General features: G+C 35.2%; 1 protein-coding gene and 1 long non-coding RNA gene across 2 annotated transcripts in view; one reads left to right on the forward strand and one right to left on the reverse strand.

Annotated features, from left to right (window-relative positions):
- Window positions 1-12,991, reverse strand: part of LOC134660470 (extracellular serine/threonine protein kinase four-jointed) — a 30,894-nt gene extending 17,903 nt beyond the window's left edge. The window contains exon 1 of the mRNA XM_063516227.1: window positions 12,739-12,991. The gene's annotated coding sequence lies outside the window, so the exon portion shown is untranslated. The remainder of the gene's footprint in view (window positions 1-12,738) is intronic.
- On the forward strand, window positions 10,971-14,677 carry LOC134660549 (uncharacterized). Its single transcript, XR_010097885.1, has 2 exons — window positions 10,971-11,277; window positions 14,591-14,677. It is a non-coding gene; the product is annotated as an uncharacterized LOC134660549 (long non-coding RNA).
- The last annotated feature ends 7,748 nt before the right edge of the window (window positions 14,678-22,425 follow it).

A 22,425-nucleotide genomic window follows, 5' to 3' on the forward strand; every position in this document is an offset into this window, starting at 1 on the left:
GCGAGAACTCGCATGCGAGTTTCATTACATTGCGGTATTTGATCGGTCGGCTGAATTGTTGTAACCTCAATAGTCCGCAATGTAACTAAAATCGCATGCGAGTTCGCGCGCCGGCTAAATGAGCCCTTAGACGGCGCGCGAACTCGCATGCGATTTTAGTTTCATTGCGGACTGTTGATTACGTCCAATTCAACCAACCGATCAAAACCCGCAATGTAATGAAACTCGCATCGTCTAAATGAGCTCTAATTCTAGAAAATTCAGTCCCCCAGAAACTGATGTTATAAAAAGTTATTTTGTTCCATTTTGATTATTCCCTAGAAATGACAGAATGATATATGGAAAAATGTTACCTATGCGCTACCACGAAAAAGCTTAACAAGTTTAGTTCCTAAAACATTTAGTAGGTCAAATAGATTTTTATTTATTAGGTCAGCCTGCTAGTTTCCCTTTATACTTTGTTCTATTTTTTAAAAACCCCAATCCTATTATTTAATGGCCTCCTATACGGCCTACCATCAGTTTGGTACTGATTATAAACTTCGTCGAGAATGTAATTTACTTTCTATACATCTCGTTTGCACTAATATGCGAGTACGAGCGAGATCTAATAGTAAGTAAATTACGTTCTCGACGGCGTTTCTGTCAGTGCCAAACTGATGGTAGCCGTGCTAGACTAGTAGGTGGGATGTTTATATAATTATGTTACCACTGGTAACCCTGCTTACGAAGCACGCGGTAAGGGAATTTATTTGTGTTTATCAGATTTATGAATGTTTTCTTTGTGTATAAATATCTATTCACTATATAATCGTCGTCTAATACCCATAACACAAGACTTACTGTGGGAATAAGTCGAGCTGTACAAAATTGTCCTAATAACATTTATTTATTTAATTCATTATCGGCGTTTGCTATCCGTCCCTGGCTATGCATTCCAAAACCTAACGAAAATAACTGAGTCGGATTATGTAACAAACCAGGATAGTTTGATATAGACGTATTATGAGCCATAATTTTTTTTTCTATATTTTTTTGCTTTTTACCCCGATCCTATCGGAACCGGTCGGTCGAACCTCTACCTATATACCTATAGATGGTCAAGCAAATCTTGTCAGTAGAAAAAGGCGCGAAATACTCTACGATACATGCCTTCGCGCCTACATTTTTCAAATTTGCCGCCTTTTTCAACTAACAAGATCTGCTTGACCAACTATAACTACATTAATTACCATTCGTTCAATCATTCATTCTTACACTGTTTCTAGCAACAAGCGTTCGTCTTTGGAAGATGGAATTTAGGAACCGGCCGAGCCTATATCGCCCTATATCCGTTACTAAACAGTCATTCTATGGAACTTGCTAACTATGTAAACAAAAGTCACCAATAAATTCATCATTCAGACACAATTTCAATATGGCGGTTTGTTTACATGGTTAGCAAGTTCCATAGAATGACACTTTACATTAACTTTCCATTCGTTCAATCCTTCATTCATTCTGGTTCTAACAACCTTTCGACTCCTCAGCATGTGTACGAACATGGAATTTTGGGCCCCGATCGTATCGGGACCGGTCGTACCTCTATCGGGCCGACATGCGTAACTATATTAACTTGCCTGTAACTTTACTAATGGTTAACTTAACTACACAGTCTTACAAAACGATACACGGCTTTCATTATAATCATAGTTTATAGGGCCCGTCGATAAATAAATAATTCTGATTCTGTACACAAAAAATATGTTTGCATGATTGCATGCAAATATATATTTTTTAATCTTTAAATCTTTATTTACTTGAAACCTAATACAGTATTACAGCCTTATACAAAATTACAAAAGAAAAGGAAACAAAAAGCTTATATTAGGTTTGTAGCAGTTTCATATTGGATTGAGCCTCTGTTTCCTGAACTAGGACAAAGCCTGTGATATACAATAAACGGTGACACCCTGTATGGCCTGTATACGTACTTCCTAAACGCATAGACTGCGTATCTCAAACTCCGAATTCCTTTTTGCAAAAACCTACACAAAGTAACTAATGACTCAGGAATCCCTTTGTATGACACGGAGTATTCCTTCTCAGAAGCCCTCTTTTATTATTTTTTAATTGATGCCCGATTTAGTCTCTTTTGGAATTTTAATTCGTTCTTGTTTGATGTGTTTCGGTTTTTAAAGCATAGTTTTACTTTTGGTAGGTTAAAATAGTTTTACGTTGCGGGATGTTTAGTTGAAACTTGTGAGGTAAGCGAATTTTGGAAAATAAACATAGTTGAAATTAAGAGTATTATCTACCTGATAAGCAGTAAATATAAGCAATGCCAATTCAATCGATACCAATTCTTTAAAAAAATAAGATATACTCGAATCAAACCGCCGCAAAAAACCGCTCCGAAAAGAAGTTTTACATACAAAAGTTCGACTCGCTTTATTTTCTTTGCATGATAATAATAATATTTAGCGAACAGTCCTCCGGTTCCTCTCTCTGCAGCCCTGACCACCGGCAGCTTGGGCCTTGCCCCGCTGCTGGTGGCACCCTAGGTTAGGTTTTTAATGTGTTTATAATATTTTTTTATTGTTTTTGTAAGTGATTTTATATTTTAGTTTTATATCCATATTATAAAAAGCCCTAAACTAAGAAGAGAAATAAATAAAGAAATAATATTTCGCGAAAACTAGTACCAGATATTTGTAACGTAATTATTCATGCCAAGTTGCATGTAGTTTAAAATCGTGTTGTTTTAAAATAACTGAAATAAGAGCTTAAATGAAGGGTCCACGGAAAGAACAGGTCTAGTCACACTAGTGACATTTTGAGTATCGCGGTTTTTAAAATTTGGAACAATATCAAAACGTATGGTAATTCCGTGACCAGGTATTATTTAACTAAAAATAAAGTTGTGTTACATTATAACTAATAGTTCATTAAGAGCTCTTCATTTTGAGATAAAAATCCCATTTTCCGAAAAATGTGACTAGACATGTTCATGTTCGTGGACCCTTCACATTCAATTATATGCAAAATAAGCTAATTAAAAAAAATATACATACAAATATTAATTCAATTAAGGTTGACTCACACTAGACCGGGCCGTGCCGGAGCTTCGTTTTCTATGATAAGCACCACGTGATCACCGATAGCCGTCATAGATAATGACATGTCGGACGCCACGGCCCGGGCACGGCCCGGTCTAACAAATGCAAACTTTAAATAAAGATCACGTGGCATAAAAACGGAATTATATAACGGCGTTTTATATCACCAAGGTTTTAATGTCCGATTCCGTTTTACAAATTAAAGTAAACACATTAAGATAGCAATCGTCTTTTTCCAGTCGGTGAATGAAGAGGTAAAATTAATAAGCACGCAGTAAAATTAATACCGATTTGCATTAACGGCCGTTTTAATTCTGTGGCCGGCAAGTTGCGCCTTTGGTGTAAAAGTTGTTATATAGGCTTGTTTTATGTATGATTATAGAGATTATAAGATGACTCATGTAACTCATGTTACACGGGTAAGCACGGCTACCATGAGTTGGCACTCGATGTCACGCTCTCCCGATTGCACCAATACATCAGTGTGAGCGAGATGGACTGCGATCGAGTCCACGCTTTCGGTAGCGTAAAAGTCAAGTGTCGACTCATGTAGCCGTACAGGAGATCGATTCTAATTTAACAATTCGTTATTATTTAGAACTGGTTTTGATACGATTACGATTCCTATAAAAATTTGGCAACTTCGGAAACTCCTTGGTACAATGCTAGTCAAATCCTCAAAAAGGCAGATATGTATATGCTTTCTATAATAGAAGGGTCCTCATGTGCAATAAGGACGTCTTTATCAGAATTTCTGTTGGAATTATGACAAGGACCTTATTGCACTTGTAGCAATGGACCCTTCTGTGATAGAAAGCCACATATGTGTGTAAGATGATCCCTGACAAAGAAAAAGGCAAATAAATAATACATCTAAACGTTAAGAGGGCCATTTCTTCCTTCATTTACGGAATAAATCACTAAAATGAGCTATGCTCAAAACAGACATGTTTCATACCAACGTATCATATTATTAGTAGATAACAGAGACATGTAAAAAAGAAAGACTGTCGCAATTTACAGACTACATCTAAAAACACAAATCACACATACAAATTACAACACAAATCACATACATCACATCTAAATTACAGTCTTAATGTTCTCAGATATGTCTATGTACTTACTCTATGTCTAGATGGCAGTGCGGTGTGATTTCTAAACGTCTTTGCGTATTGTGGTCTCAGTCTCATTTTATAATTGGTAATGGCCCATCCAAATTTGTTTTTATGAAGTGTCTCCATTTCACCAAAATGCTTTTAAATGTCCGTCTATTATGTCGCATTTTCTTAACCGATTATGGCTATTATCGTGAAAATTTGTAAGCAGATTGAATAATTATGTTTGTTTTGGAGAATGGAGGAGCCATGGAGATTCACGATATCTATAGTTCACAGAGCCACTAGTTTTTTACATGGGATGCTTTGAAAGGATATTAAAAAATGACTCGCACTAGAGCGGTCCGGGTCCGGGCCGCGGCGTCCAATGCTTCAATTCTATGAGCGTTCCTTTTATTTTTTTCCATTTTTATATATTGTGACCTTTTTTTCCACTTTTGTGTTATTTCTAGTCAGGATCGCGAGCCCTTTTCATCCTTATAGAAGAAAAAAGTGTCCTAAAATTTTCAGAAATTTTCATACATTTTTTAAACTTTCCTTTCTGTTACCGCCATACAAAGTATATGGGGAAATGGTAACACAATAGGAAAAAACTTTGGGACATTTTTTATCCCATTACGATCGAAAGAGTTGGTGATTCTGAGTAGAAACAAAACAAAATTGGCAAAAAAGGTCACAATATATAAAAATGGCAAAAAATGAAAGAAGCGCTCCTAGGGTGACATTTGAGTCGTAATCAGTAATATGTTTTTCTAACTCCATAAACAACGCGCAATTTAATGCCCCTACTCTTACTAAAATAAGACAAGATTTTTTTGTTTATTTCTTGTCATTTATTTTACTTTTATAAGTGGATTTAGGATATTACAACGGCTTATTAAGATATTTAAATTAGTAAATTGAATCGCCTCTTTGAATCGGAACTGTCATTGACATCAATTTTGTCATTTGTCCCAGTTAGAAATAAAATTTACTTAACTTTTCATTTGAAATATCTTACAAAGCTATTTAAATACCACATTGTTACTTGTAAAAGTAAAATAAATGACAAAAAATAAACAAAAAAATTAAAAAAAATCTTGTCTGATTTTAGTAAGAGTAGGGGCATTAAATTGCTCGTTGTTTATGGAGTTAGAAAAACATATTACTGATCACGACTCAAATGTCACCCTGTATAGAAAGCATCATGTGATCACAGATGATTCGTCATAGAAAACGAAGTGTCGGATGCCTCGGCACGGACCTTGACGTTCTAGCGTGAGTTTTTCTTAAGTCTTTATTTCTTACTTGTCTCTAACAGATAGGAACTGGTTAAGGCAATAAATACAAGACGTTTGAATTTGTCCGTCTGTCAGTTTTATCTGTGGCTGTTTCCGCGCCATACATTTTGTATACATACATACATTTTGTATGAATCGTTAGAAGACCGTTTGTTAAGACTTTACACAATGGGTAAGTTATATGTTTTGATACTTATGAAGTTATTTATGACTATATTTTCATTTTAATATTGACAGAAATTTGCGCTTTAACTTGAATTTTCTCTGAGTATTACTAATTTACGAATTTTATTGTTTTTAATCGAGTCATATTATTTTACATAGACTTGCTAAATTACATAGTTACAACATACTCGTATTGGTAAGGTGCGAAGTCGGTGGAGGGGGAAGTGGCGCTGATCGTCACAAACACAGGTAATCTTATGGAATGTCAGACATTAGTACTAGCGGCAGCCGCTTGAACTAATTTTACTCCATAAGAATTAACGTAGAAAGTCCGACAAAATGAGGGCAGCACCAGTCGTGCACATAGCGAATAAGTAAAATTACGGCGCGTATGGTGTGGTATGTTAATAAAGCATAATAACTAAGGGTCGGTTGCACCAAACTGTTCGTATCGTTGAAGAGTTCGTTAAATTTTTACGTATGGAAAGTTTCATAGTAAAGCGCCGGGGCGCGCCGGCTGACGTTGATCAGTCTGTCACATGTGGTTGGTGCAACTGGCCCTAAATCTAGAAATAAAAAATAAAACTAAATTACATTTAAGATGGTGCATGTATCAGATGGACACAATATTACAATGATAAGCAATGAGGGAACAAAACAGAAGTAGAAAAATGTTTGAAGAGGTCAGCAATGAGTCTTTAGAGCAAAAATCTCGCCTCTTCGGAAGTCAGAAGTCTCAGCCATCAAGTCCATCGAGCACGATGAATGAATGCTATAACATGCGATGTCATATACACATCTTGACTACGTCATGTGACAGACATGCTTATGCATCCGAATTGTAGAGCATTTGTTGTCACATAGTGTATAAAAAATATATTTCATATTGACGCGCATTGCATAGCATTCGCCTTGCATAGCATTCCGCGTCATATACAAACCTAAAATAGGAATGTTATAGCAGTCCCAAAATTTCCATATAAAATTTAGGTGTCAAACTGGACTGGTGTGACTGAGCGTCCGCGAACGAGTTAAAGTAGATGTTTTAAATTAACTATAAACCGACTTCAACATAACAAAGTGAGGAAGTGTTATTACGAACGTCATATTATTAATGATATTGTCATAATTTGTCATTGGAAATGCAAAGTTAGCTTGGTCCGACCCTAGTTATAAAAATACCCGTAAAAACCTCTAGTTATTTTATTATTACTTTTACTTATTCCGGGATTCTAATCAAATTACTATCAAAATTTTACGCTTTTAATTTTGACTGTATACTTAAAGCTAATACTTACATTTATTATTGCAAAGAAAAAGTGTTTTAACATAAATTTGTGATCAATAATTTGTCTAATAGTTTGTCTTGGTTAAATAATGCACGAACCGGGCCGACCACTTTATGTCGTGATAATTTAATGATAAAGTTAGAGTGATTTTTGCAAAATTATTACTTTTTGTGTGAAAAAGAATTCTACATAATATTGTCTTCGGTTACCGCGACATTTGGGGCATTATCTATGAAAAGGGACCTTATTCTCGATGGCGCTTACGCCGCACAGCGCCGCGCGGCATTGTATTTATATCGGAGCATCGTTAATAATGGCGTAAGCGCCATCGACAATAAGGTCCCTTTTCATAGATAACGTCACATTTATTCATGTAATAAACGTTTTTAGATGGATTATATCGCGTATAAAATACATACCGACGTTTCTAACCCTTTTACAGCGTTCGTGATCAACGGGTGACTGACAAATTTTATTTTTTGTAATTTTGACAGAGCTGTAGAAGGAATCTATAGTTTTAGGATTTTATTTCTGTGTAATTTCGCACCTAGATGACCATTAATACAGGTTGGTCCAAAAATACTCCATCATTTTTGAAATGGAAACTTCTTTACCGGCGCTGTGCACTTTTTGTGATGGGAAAAAAATGTTAAACTCGCGAGAGCATAAGACGTAAGACGGACACGTGACCTGATCGAAAAACTGTTCTTTATTGATTTAAATGCAATCTAGTGAGTTTCCCTCTAACTGGTACTTATATAACTCGAGTACTAACAGTGATGTGCTTAGGGGTTTCAAGTAATGCGACGAAATAACGCTAGATGGCGTTAACCTCAATTATACATAGTGCTGCAGACAGTTTGCACTAGTCATTGAGTTTTCACTTCTACCGGCACTCCCGAAGTGCAACCCGTTGTTTTTTTTTACTGCGGCGCATTGATGATAATTTTAGCAAACGTTTTTGCTTTTGTGTAATAAAACTAATAAAGCTAAAGTATATTTTAAGATAATATATTTTAATGCTTGTAGTTTTAATTTTAATGACATTTTGTAAAAGAGGTATAAAAAATGTTCATATAAAAATTATAACGTAGTTTGGGACAGCCTGTACAAAGACCGTTTGTTAAGAGTTGCTAAAAATCTCATATTATTGTCAATATTACTCGTACTAGGTACGAGGTGGCACAAAAATGTCTTTACCGTTAATATTATTTTTACCTACCTATACATATGTATATGTAATACATATGTGTTTAGTATATTAAAATTCTAAAAGTAATAAAACAAATAATAAAAAGCCTTAAAATAAAAATTACAATATAAAATTAAAAACTAGAATTAAAACAAAGCATAAAAATAAACTGTTTAGTATTATTTTTAAGTATGCTAGTATATGAATTTTACGATATGTATATATTTTATTCTACAATGCTAATCATGTATACCTATTCTATTTACCTATCTATGGATGTTTTACTCATTTGTCCCATTTTCGTTGAAACTTTTTTTCAATGTTCATGTAATAAATACAAATGTGACGTTATCTATGAAAAGGAACCTTAATGTCGATGGCGCTTACGCCATTATTAACAATGCTCCGATATAAATACAATGCCGTGCGATGCTGTGCGGCTTAAGCGACATCGACAATAAGGTCCCTTTTCATAGATAATGCCCCAAATAATCAGTTCCGGTCACCACCAAAATCGTGCCTATTTGCCACCCACCAAAAACCAAAAGGTCAACCGATTTTCTCACCGACCAGGCGTCACATCGCGTCATATCGTGATTCGAAGCGTCACCGGGTCACGAAACCATTTGTGACACAAAAGACACGAAAAGAAAGACACGATTTCCGTTTTTTCTACTTTACGTACCTTTGCCTTTTGACCGCGCCGAAATCGTGATTATCGATTAGTTTGGTTATGTACTTGTTTTTAGGGTTCCGTACCCAAAGGGTAAAAACGGGACCCTATTACTGGCTCCGCTGTCCGTCTGTCTGTCACCAGGCTGTATCTCATTAACCGTGATAGCCAGGCAGTTGAAATTTTCACAGATGATGTATTTCTGTTGCCGCTATAACAAGTTAACAACAAATACTAAAAATAGAATATAGTAATATTTAAGTGGGGCTCCCACCCAATGAACGTGCTCCCATACATAAAACAATAGATATCAATACTAGTACAAAATAATGTGACGTTATCTATGAAAAGGGACCTTATTGTCGATGGCGGTTACGCCATTATTAACGATGCTCCGATATAATAATACAATGCCGCGCGACGCTGTGCGGCGTAAGCGCCATCGACAATAAGGTCCCTTTTCATAGATAATGCCCCATATCATGTCAATCGTAAAATAGAAATCAATGGGCTTTGCCGATTTAGAATCATTGCATTATTGTAGAAGTTACGAAACGTCTGCGAATGTTCGTTGCTCAACTAGATGACTGTACAAGGAATGCAGTTTCGGTCTAGACCAGCGGTCGGCAACCCGCGGCCCGCGGGCCGCATGCGGCCCGTGAACCTGTCACTTGCAGCCCGCGAGCCTCCCTGGCTATTTTGTATGTAATAATGACAAACGACAATGTCTAGTCTAGTCATAAAGATTAACAAAGTGCGGCCCGCGTCAACTTCGTTACCTACTATGTGGCCCTTGGCTGCTAAAAGGTTGCCGACCGCTGGTTTAGACTGTACAGTCAACTGCACAAACTTATGCCACCTCAACATTTTTTTTTAATTACATAAAGTAGATACCTACTGCATTTAAGCGTAAGTACCTACTGCGTTGTATAAAAAGTTTGTTATTTACAAAGTAGATGAGATGACTTACACGCAAATACCTACAGTCGGTGGGGCCCATTTCTCGAACGGTATTAGACTAATATTATTAGTCCACGAACTGTCAAATAGTATTTTCGTAATTGCCATGACAACACACTAATAATATTAGGCTAATATAATTAGTGTGCTGTCATGGGCCCATTTCTCGAACGATATTAGACTAATATTATTAGTCCACAAACTGTCAAATCGTATGGGTCGCCATGACAACACACTAATAATATTAGACTAATACCGTTCGAGAAATAGGTCCATGGAAACCCATACGATTTGACATTTTGTAGACTAATAATATTAGTCTAATACCGTTCGAGAAATGGGCCCCAGGACAGGCACAGAAATATGAAGATTAGCTAGAATAATTATTTAGTAACCCCGTTTTTTTGTGGTATGTACCAGGAGTGTTCCATAAGTTTGTTCCATTATTTTCGCAAAACGGTAATATTCGTTGCTCAACTAGATGACTGTACACTGCAGTCTGGACAGTACAGTTAGCAGCAGAAATGTGTAGAATATTTACCTATAGGTAGGTACCTAGTACGTAGGTACTAGGTACCCGATATGTTTTTTCTGTCTTCTTGTCTACAGGTAAGTATCTACCTTCGTTTTTCGGATCGGAACCTACTAATTTTTTTTTTTTAATAAAATAGCTCCTCATTCTGGGTGGAATTAAATTAATACGAAATCGGAATTTGGGACAATTTTTTTTATAATTTTTCGTTGAGTTACGGAAGTACCACACGTTTTCGTAACTCTGAGGAAGATCAACACATAAGCTAAAATATTATAGGGAACTTTTTTCTTCATCAAATTTTATTAAAAAAAAAACAACTAAAAATAAAGCCGGCCCTAAAATGTTCCTTTCCTTTCTCCAGTCAGTTAAAACTAGAACCCATACAAATAACACGCGTTGTTAATAATGTTAATACATAAAATCCCCCTAATTCCTTCTTTTTGCCCGCTACCAAAAGGTTATCTGGAAGACATCGTTGATTGAAGCGATAAGCCCGTCTGGCATGTGGGCCCTCAGGTAATATTCCGGTATGCGCGGAATGTGATTCCTGTGCCCAAACCCGAAGGACATTAGACTAATATTTTATTTTTAATTTTTACTATTTCAACTGAATAACTTTCAAACCCCTTTTTAGGGTTCCGTAGCCAAATGGCAAAAAACGGAACCCTTGTGGATTCGTCATGTCTGTCTGTCCGTCTGTCCGTCCGTATGTCACAGCCACTTTTCTCCGAAACTATAAGAACTATACTGTTGAAACTTGGTAAGTAGATGTATTCTGTGAACCGCATTAAGATTTTCACACAAAAATAGAAAAAAAAAATTTGGGGGTTCCCCATACTTAGAACTGAAACTCAAAATTTTTTTTTTCATCAAACCCATACGTGTGGGGTATCTATGGATAGGTCTTCAAAAATGATATTGAGGTTTCTAATATATTTTTTTTTCTAAACTGAATAGTTTGCGCGAAGTGGAAAAATGTGTGTCCCCCCCCCTGTAACTTCTAAAATAAGAGAATGATAAAACTAAAAAAAATATATGATGTACATTACCATGCAAACTTCCACCGAAAATTGGTTTGAACGAGTTTTTTTGCAATACGTCATAAATCCCCTAAATACGGCATCCTTCATGGGCGAGTCCGACTCGCACTTGGCCGCTTTTTACTTAAACTTATGTATGAAATATCATTTGATATGAAAACATGTGGAAACCGGACTAATCCCAACAAGGCCTAGTTTCCCATCTAGGTTGGAAGGTCAGATGGCAGTCGCTTTCGTAAAAACTAGTGTCAACGTCAAGAGACCTGGGATTAGTTGCCAAGCGGACCCCAGGCTCCCATGAGCCGTGGCAAAATGCCGGGACAACGCGAGGAAGATGATGATGACGATTTCAACTGAATGCTTGTTAGAGTTCGTCTAAGTTAACTTTGCACGACTTGAACACAACAAAGTGAGTAAGTGTTATTATAAACGTAATATTTTCATAGAAATTTGATATTAATTTATTTATTTCATTTTAAAATTTAGTTCAGGCCACATTACATATAGGTACCTTATAGGCTAACATACATAATAATGATGACATCGTTACACTTTGTCATTCCAGACTAGTTATTGTTTTATTTTGACATTGTAATATTATTTGTAAATGTGTATACGATTTTTGCTTTGTTATACTGTTTGAGACTTGTTTTTTTTTTTAATTTGTATTTTTTATGTACTTATAGCATTTTAACACACTTTTGGGTTTGAGTATTAAAGCTAAAGGATAATATTTTGAAGATAATAAGTTTGTTTTTATTAAAGGATTGTACTTAGTTCCTTTTAATTTTTAGTGACATTCTGCAAACGTGTAAAATATGTATGTACCTATGTATAAACTCTTTATTGTACAAAACACAGAACACAAATGGCAGAGGATAGGCAGTACAAAGGCGAACTTATCCCTTTAAGGGATTTCTTTCAGTTAACCTTTGAGTAGATGAGTATTGAAGGAAAATATTAAAAAAAAAATCGTCACCGTATTTATTGGCCCATCCAGTATATGTTTAACTATATATATAAGACGGCATTCTATAAGTTAATATTGACATAAACATTTTTATTACCATTTTTTTCTATCATATTTACTTATTTAAGTAGTTGGAGGTTTTTCACCTTTTATCATTTTCAATAATTTTAGTTCAACTGTACTCAAAGGTAGGTAAACCCCAAAAGCTTTAGTACCCCTTGTAAAATAAAACCTAGCTTAAGTTATTGTTTCTAAACTTGTTTTCCATTACGTTTTCGAACGGAAATATACCATTACACATATAAACACGACAAAATGACAAATTACCTAAAGAATCCTGTTAAATACAAAAAATTACATATCGTTATCGATACTTCTACCAACTATCTTAAATATCTAATCAATATAAAGAACCAACCTTAAACGGAATTCCTGAACACAACACAGACACTTCAAGTCACAAATATTCACAAAAAAAAAACAATCGAAAAATAAACCCACAAAATTGGTTTAACCTCAAAAACGTCCGTCGCCTTCGACTCTCAATCCGAGACTGACTTTTCTCAGAAAGACCACTCGAATAAGAAACATATCCCTCCTTATCTCTCCCTCGGATTCTTTCCCGTTAAAACGGGACAGGTATAATGGCATGCATTGGAAGTCTCGTTGGACTTTTTTCCAATGATTTCTTTGAAAGATCGAGGATCTATATGATGTATAGATCTTTATGGCCGTGAGTTATGGCCCGGCGCTCATTGATACAGAGTCTATGAAATTATAGTGTTTGGATATGGTCCACGGTTGTGGGTGGTTTGTTCAACTGACTATTTAATTGATTGAGATGTTCCGATTAATTGATTGATTAATCATACTTTTTAATTGATTGAATAAGCAAACCGGTGTAGTGCAAATATGCGACACTGATGCGACATGATTTTTAAGCGTCTGATGGAAAAATGATTGTCTATGTTTTTCTAGGATTGTAGTAGTAGTAGTAGTAGTAAACTCTTTATTGTACAAAAAGACATATTAAAAATAACATACAAGTAGTGAGAAGTACAAGGGCGAACTTATCCCTATGAGGGATCTCTTCCAGTTAACCTTTTAGATGAGAGGAGAAAGTGAAAAGAGGGTGACGAATGCAGCAAAATGTACAACAAGGTACCAAAAAGATAAAGGATATAAATAAAAAATTTATAGGAAAAACATACATATATTACACAAAAAGGAATGGGGAAAATATACAAAAAATACTTATAAGGACTATATTTAAAGAATGGTTGAAAAATTATATTGACAAAGATTTTTTACCTACTGTGCATGTGAATATTGTTTGTGTTTGTGTATCAAAATAGAGGAGAATATTTTGAAGATTATAGGTTTTGTTTCAGTTACTTAAATGATTGTAGTTTCTTTTAATATTTTATAATTTGAAACGTGGACATGTACGTAAAAATAATATTCCTAATAATGTTTGTCTATGTATTATTTTAGCATTATTTGTAAGTGGGTGAATTAATGTTTTTTTTACGTGTGATCTACTGTAGAATTATATGCAACTATTGTCGCCTGACTGACGGGACAGGATAATAAAAAAAAGTTGATCCACCCAAGTACCTATATTTGTTTTGTCACCCAAGTATTTTTATTACGTACATAGGATCTACCGTAGCGTGGAAAATACCGAGCCGATCTAGATGAATGAGGTGTCAGTCGATTCGTTTTACAGCGATAAAACCAGGTGATAAATACCTACTGCATTTTAACCGAAAGCGACTTTTGAAAAGGAAGAAACTTCGAAGACATGAGCCATTTTATTTAATAATAACAATAACAATATTTTTATTGACAATAAAAGTTTAACAGGCACATTACAGTGAACTCCGCACTATTTTATTTACTACGCTTTTTTAGACTTGGTAATTAGGGTTCCGTAGCCAAATGGCAAAAAACGGAACCCTTATAGATTCGTCATGTCTGTCTGTCCGTCTGTCTGTCCGTCCGTATGTCACAGCCACTTTTCTCCGAAACTATAAGAACTATACTGTTGAAACTTGGTAAGTAGATGTATTCTGTGAACCGCATTAAGATTTTCACACAAAAATAGAAAAAAAAACAATAAATTTTTGGAGTTCCCCATACTTCGAACTGAAACTCAAAATTTTTTTTTTCATCAAACCCATACGTGTGGGGTATCTATGGATAGGTCTTCAAAAATGATATTGAGGTTTCTAATATCATTTTTTTCTAAACTGAATAGTTTGCGCGAGAGACACTTCCAAAGTGGTAAAATGTGTGTGTCCCCCCCCCCCCGTAACTTCTAAAATAAAAGAATGATAAAACTATAAAAAATATATGATGTACATTACCATGTAAACTTCCACCGAAAATTGGTTTGAACGAGATCTAGTAAGTAGTTTTTTTTTATACGTCATAAATCGCCTAAATACGGAACCCTTCATGTGCGAGTCCGACTCGCACTTGGCCGCTTTTTTTTTGTGTTGTTTCTTCTCAGAATCACGAGGACTGTTCATTCTATGTATGTATAATATATGAAGAATGTATCCCAAGTTTTTTATTCCCTTTTTCTATTCCGTTACCATTTTTCTTTAGTATGACAGTAATTAAGGGTCGAAAAAAAGGCCTCAGTATCATATATGTACCTACTTGGAAAATTTCGACCGATCTCGCTGTGACCCTCATGGCCGAGAGGCTTAGGCACCCTGCCGCGATAGTAGAGGGACGCTGGTTCAATTCCAGCCCTGGACACTGGAGGCCTTGGTCACGTTTTCTTCGTATATGACATTTATTTCAGTTTGTTATCGGAAAATATAATATGGAAATTTTAAGACATACATTTTTTCTCCATATCTCAAATACTTTTTATCCTAAGAGCTCGTGAATCATACGCTATGGTGTCCGCATACAATCAGGCGACATGGCGCTTATTTGCCACCATCGCAGTACAAGTTGCCTGTCGTTAGTAGACGCGAAGTCACTAAGTACACTCTTCTTTAATTTTGAAGTACCCAACCCCAAGCTATGAAGTACAGTCAGGTTAAAAAATGTTTAGCATTTAATTCTATAAAAAAAATGTTTTTTTTTGCTGTTTTATATTCTATTCTATTTTTTTAATAAGCTAAATAAATAAAAGCAAAGTCGCCCCATTTATTTTTTACTTTTTTATACGTAGTTTACACCTAGGTTCACCGTTTTAGTAACCAACGTATCTCCTCTCATTGTGTATGTTATCACAAAAAATAATCAAATAAAGATAAGTAATTAAAGGTCTCTAAGTTATTGCGGTTTGTGATCTTTTTTAGATCTATATCTATATTATACAATGACAGCGACATCATGATATAAAAATGTATACTTATACCTATTGAAAACTGAGATTTTATTTTAATGTCTTAAAAAAAACGAGTTCAATACAAAAGCACAAATTTGCAGGAAAGGATGTTGGTGAAATAAATGTTGGTAAATTGTACCTACCTAGTTGATAGGAGGCGATCACAATACATCTACATAATTAGGCTACATTGATACAATGAATACGTACCGATTGCTCGGCATAAGCTTTAAAAGACTAATAATAATAAAAATCGCCCAAATAAACCTTCAGTACGCGAACCCAAAATGCAAAAATTTCACGTCCACAACATTGCACTGTCCATCGATCAATCATTATTTCAAATTCGCGATCATGCGGCCATAATTACAACAAAATGGCGGCTTCAAAATGGCGTAAGTGTCATAATTATTCAAAGAACTTCCGCCATTGTATAACAAAATTGAAAATGGCGGCTGACGTGACGTTTCCATTAATAATATATTAACAAAAGATTTTATAAGTATAAAGGAAGGTAATTGAGAAATACCGCTGTTTTTAAATTTAGTTAAATGGGTTAAAAGATTTGGTTTTGAAAGAGACTTAGGTCGTTTTGGAACTGAGAAATGAATTTGTATGGCTTGCAGTTATAAGGACTGAGGTTCATTAGTGGTTGAAAAAAAATTGCCAGAGCAAGGTAGTTGTAACCTTATAATAATAATAAAATACATATGTACTTTATTGTGCACTACAAAAGTAAAGTTGTCAATAAAAACAATGACAGAACTTAAGTGAGTAGGTAACAAGTATTGTAAATATAAAAATAAAAAACCGGCCAAGTGCGAGTCGGACTCGCACACGGAGGGTTTCCGCACCATCAACAAAAAATAGAGCAAAAAAATCGTGTTTGTTGTATGGGAGCCCCCCTTAAATATTTATTTTATTTTATTTTTATTATTTGTTGTTATAGCGGCAACAGAGATACATCATTTGTGAACATTTCAACTGTCTAGCTATCGTGGTTCAAGAGATACAGCCTGGTGACAGACGGACGGACGGACAGCGAAGTCTTAGTAATATGGTCCCGTTTTTTACCCTTTGGGTACGGAACCCTAAAAAATACATTAGGTACATTTTTATTATTTGCAATTACAAATTTTTCTCGTAAATATCAGAGCTTTTATTAGTTTTTATAAGATTTAATATTCCTTAAATTGCCCTAACATAAGATCAAGTGTATTGATTTTATTTATTACTAGTTTCTAACTATCAAGAATATGTAAAATTAAAAACGGAATATGTAAAATAAAACGCATTATCTTTAAAAATGTAAATACACAAACGCAAATATTTGTTAAATAATCAGCAATTCGTCGTAGTAACAATCTTTGTTAACGTAATTTTGAGCCAACCTGTATTATAATTAATATAAGTGATCTAATAATATCAAAACAAATCAAATAAACTAAACACTAATGTCGCCGACAGTACCGACACGTAGAATAACACTCCGTCATCAGTACTTGGACAGTCGACGATAAAAAAACAACGCCACGAAAATAAAGCTCTGATGCTACTCGATCGAGAAATCGACGTGTTAATATGTATTATCAATTTTATCACTCATATACAATATAAATAGTCGCGGCCTAAGCTAGAAAAAAACCGGCCAAGTGCGAGTCGGACTCGCGCTAGGAGGGTTCCGCACCATCAACAAAAAATAGAGCCAAAAAATCGTATTTGTTGTATGGGAGCCCCCCTTAAATATTTATTTTATTTTATTTTTAGTATTTGTTGTTATAGCGGCAACAGAGATACATCATTTGTGAAAATTTCAACTGTCTAGCTGTCGCGGTTCATGAGATACAGCCTGGTGACAGACGGACGGACGGACGGACGGACAGCGAAGTCTTAGTAATAGGGTCCCGTTTTTTACCTTTTGGGTACGGAACCCTAAAAAGAAATTAAAAAAGACTATGCTACTTTTTACCCCGCCAGTTAAATATTGCCGCCATTACTAACGATAATTTACGATTATTAACCATTAATAATTAACATTTACTTTAATACTCTCTTTCTTTCTTTTTTTTCGATGGTCGCGAACTTTTCAGACGCCTCTCGTACTGACAAACGTAGTAGGTATTTACATAAATAATCAACTGTAATAAAAATGGAAACATCGATACCTAGTAGGTATTTTTAGGTAGGTAGGTAACAAAAAACGTGCGAAACGTATACCTCTTAGGAATAATGGTGTTTTTCAATGCTTACTAATCTTATTGTACTATCAGCTAACAAAAAGCGGAATAGACATGCTAATGGTAATGTCACATCGCAAATTCAAAGGTGGTAGTCGATTTTTTTAAAGCGATTGGACAGACTGTGCAAGTGTTATTTTAAACGCCAAACTTCTATTAAATTACGACGTTTAATAACACTTGCACAGTTAGTGCTATCAAAATCGCAGTTGGACTCTATTTTATATCACTACATATTATAAAACCAAGTCGCTTCCGTTGTCTGTCTGTCTGCATGTATACTTAGCTCTTTAAAACTACGCAACGGGTTTTGATGCGGTTTTTAATAGATAGAGTGATTCTAGAGGAAGGTTTATGTATAATTTGTTAACCCGTGCAAAGTCGGGGCGGGTCGCTAGTCTTATATAAAGTCACAAACCCCAAGCCCAAGCGAAACACAAGCTAGGGCTGTCACGTCTGAGCAAACACATGTAACAATAGGGTTGAACACGCGGTCATTACCGTTCCCATTGTATTTGTTACAGTTTTTCCATAAGGGCCAATTAGATCCACACTTACTATCGGGCCCGAGCAATAGTATGTATGTAATTAATCCGTTACACCTAATATCAGCACATCGTTAAACAATATTTGGAATGTAAAAATACTTGTGGATCTAATTGGCCCTACCCTATACATATCAATGTTATCTGTTAGGTAAGTTTGTTTATTTTAATACTATTGGTTCTTTACCTATACTTTTTTTATAAATTTCAGAGTATAAGTATTAGAACTTACTGTAATGCTGTGTATTTTATTAAACAAATATACATATTAAAGAAATGTTAATAATCAATTTACATAAAATCCAGTGTTTTAAATTGAAAAACAAAAATGACAAATAAGGAAATCCTAATAACACACAACAAAATATACTTTTACCAATAAGAATATCCTAATAACCGCAGTATTAACAAACTATTGGTATACCTTATTTCTTCACAATAAGGTCTATTTCATATAAAAAAGGATATAAAGTCACAAAACTCGCTGCCTACAAGCTAGGGCTGTCGCGTCTAAGCAAACACATGTAACAATAGGGTTGAACAAGCGGTCATTACCGTGCGCGCATTCCGCGCCCGGAATGTCTACATCCCACCCTTAAGGTGCAGCACTCTCTTTCATATTTTTTAAAAATTTCGAAAATTGTATCGCTAAAATTCAGATAAGATAAGATAAAGATAAAATATAGTTTATTCAAGTATAGGCATAATTACAATGCGCTTATGAACGTCAAATAAAGCTAGGTAAACCGGCTCCAACCCTACACCTCTGCCCCGAGAAGATTTAAATCCCCCCTCAATTGGAGGAGGGTATCCCAATATGGGACCGGCAACAAACTCGGCGGGACACATCTTTTCAAAAATAATTACATCTTATAATTAACATGCATTACGAGAAAATAAGGGAAAAAATACAATTTAAATTACTATAGAATTCATGCAATTATACACATAAGGTGTAATAGAAATTTGATTTAGAAAATATACATATGTACATGTGTACATTCGTATAAATTAGGTACCTACTGAGATAACACTATATTTTTGTGTCATGCAAATCTATTATAATTTTCAATCACATGATACAATAATTTGTAAGAGTAGTTTTTAAGAAATTATCAGATAAATTTACTTCACAGTTTTTATCCCTATTCACCCCGCCATGCACATTCTCCCCGGTTTTTTAAAGTCCAGTATTTTATTAATTCAACTGGAGTACAAAAGACCTCAACGCGCAAACAATTAAATGAATATTCTACATAATTTATGTCAATCATTTAATATAAATAATTATGCAAGCTAAAGAATATCGATTTCATGGATAGATTAATTTTGTACATACTCATGGACTAAATGCGTCTGTATAATTCCAATCATTTTTTGACGTATAGAAATAGTGTAAAAAATACAAAATATTGCTAAAGTAGGTACCTATTTATAATATTCAATTATTCACATATATAGGTTAGGAATACCTTTACATACAAAAATCTAATATTTTGGATAATTTTCCTAACAACAATCAATCGTAAATTGCAGAAAGAAATCTTAAGTGTTTTTTATCTATCCTTAATTATGATTAATATTAGGCTGATTATGTGCCTTGAAGCTTGAAATAAATGTTTATTTTTAATTTAAATAATATCTAGGAGACATATAAAAATTCAAAGATAGACACTCGAGATAAGACCTAATAGCTAGATCGATTCGCCCCCGAAAACCCCTACATAGCAAATTTCATCGAAGCCGTATCCGAGATCCCCGAAAATATATACAAGAATTGCTCGTTTAAGCACCACTTGCACCATCCCACTGACCCGGGGTTAACCGGTTAAAACGTTAACCCAGTGTCAAATTGTACTGGTAACATAGTCATAGCCATTTATTTGATAAAACCGGTTTACATGTCAAAAAATATGATAAAAGTAAAACATTAGTAAAAGTGTGCAATTATACAACCATAATTACCTAGTCACTTCACGAATTCATCCGAATAAATTACAACACATTCCCAATAATACTACCTAATACAGAAGTCTGTACCGAAATAATAAATAAATAATTACACCATGGTAACTCCAGGTTTAACCGGTTAACCCCGGGTTAGTGAATGGTACAAGTGACCCTAAAGGTATAAGTTAACCCCGTCTCCCCCTTAACCCGTATCTGGTGTCTGTGGGCCTGATTTATCGACCGTCCGCCGCCACCCCGGGAGCCGCCAAAAAAACACAACCTCTGACGCACTCGGTCAAAAACACAAAAAATACACATTACTTACATTTTGGACATAGTTTTACATAATATATTCTAAGTATTATCGTGAGTCATGGGTTAAAAACAATTATATGATACGACCTCCTTAAATGTGACGTTATCTATGAAAAGGGACCTATTGTCGATGGCGCTTACGCCATTATTAACGATGCTCCGATAATATGCCACGCGACGCTGTGCGGCGTAAGCGCCATCGACAATAAGGTCCCTTTTCATGGATAATGCCCCAAATTTTTTAAGTTTACTAAAATGCTTTTTTGTTTTGGACCAAGATAACTCTGCGTTTGCAATGACAAAGTGAGGGAATGTCATAATTAATGCCAAATTTCTATTAAATATGACGTTTATAAACACACTCCCTCACTTAGTTGTGTACAAATGGTACAAAAACAAAGTTATTTCTCAAGGACTCTACAGATCCGACTATTGTCACAGAATAAATAATAGTACTAAGTACAGAAGACTCACTCTCTAACAAAACGCGTCTGTTACGATCAGCACAGATATGGCCGCTAGGTGGCGACAGCGCCACGCGCGGCTTATGGCTTTCCCCAAAATTGGGGCCGAACGGATGTACTTTTAGCTACCTGTAGCAAAGCGACGAAATCGCGGAGTGAGCCACGCCTGCTATTGTTCAAAGTGTCATAAATATCTTTAGATAACACCCTTCAAATATTTGCCCTTATCTGAAACCGGACCCTAAGGCTTCCTAAGCAGTACCAACAAGCTTACCGACACGTCAAAATTACGTACAGTAGAGTCCGGTTATAACGACGCCCAAGGGACCGCTGATATTACGTCGTACTAACCGGACGTCGTACAAAACGAACTGCCAATTTTAATATATTTTTTTAATCCAAAAAATTACGTCATTTTGTATTTATTAACACTTATGCGACAATCAAAGAAAAAAAACATTTCCTTTAAAATATTTATTTACGTTAGTATTACAACACTTTGTCTTAAATGGAGAGACTTGTGTGTTTAGAATAAGCCACTTTTCAAGGTACGCGTAGTCAACTCACTCGTCATCCGCAAATTACTCGAATCCCGTAAAATAAAAAGTCGTAATTCTTGGAGATCTAATCCAGCTGACGTTGTTTTATCACACAGTTCCTATGGCCATCTCCTGTGTCCATAGATCAGCTCGAAGGTACCTACCAAAATATTGCATTGTACCTAACTTATTGTACATAATTATGTATATGAAGTTTAAGCTCAATTGAATAATGGGAATTGAGTTTTATTTAGTTTGCAAGATTACGAAAAGTCACATGACTATTTCATCTTGCTGCGTATAGGCAAAAGGGAGAGGGGAGTTCGGTGCGCGGGACGGAGTAAGCTTCTTACCAACTATTTATTTGTAAAAACTACGTCGCTCGTCGTTGTAACCGGACTTGACGGACGGATTTTGATTCAATTTCCGTCGTTAAAAGCGATCGGTCGTTATAAGCGGAGTCGTAATAAACGGTTGTACTTTCATAGTAACTCGTACTAAAACCAAACAAGTGCCTATACTTACGTCGCTATAAGCGGTTGGTTGTTATTATGCGAAGTCGTACTAATCGGACTCTACTGTAATTTTCATAAAAAAAATTGTATGAAAACAACCTAAACGCACCCATTTCATGACTCAATCTATTGTCAAATGACGCACCGTAAACAAAAAGGTTTTTTTTTTAAACCATACCGTTTATTTT

Source organism: Cydia amplana, chromosome 27 (genome assembly GCF_948474715.1).
Source record: "Cydia amplana chromosome 27, ilCydAmpl1.1, whole genome shotgun sequence".
In the NCBI taxonomy this organism is placed as follows: Eukaryota; Metazoa; Arthropoda; class Insecta; order Lepidoptera; family Tortricidae; genus Cydia; species Cydia amplana.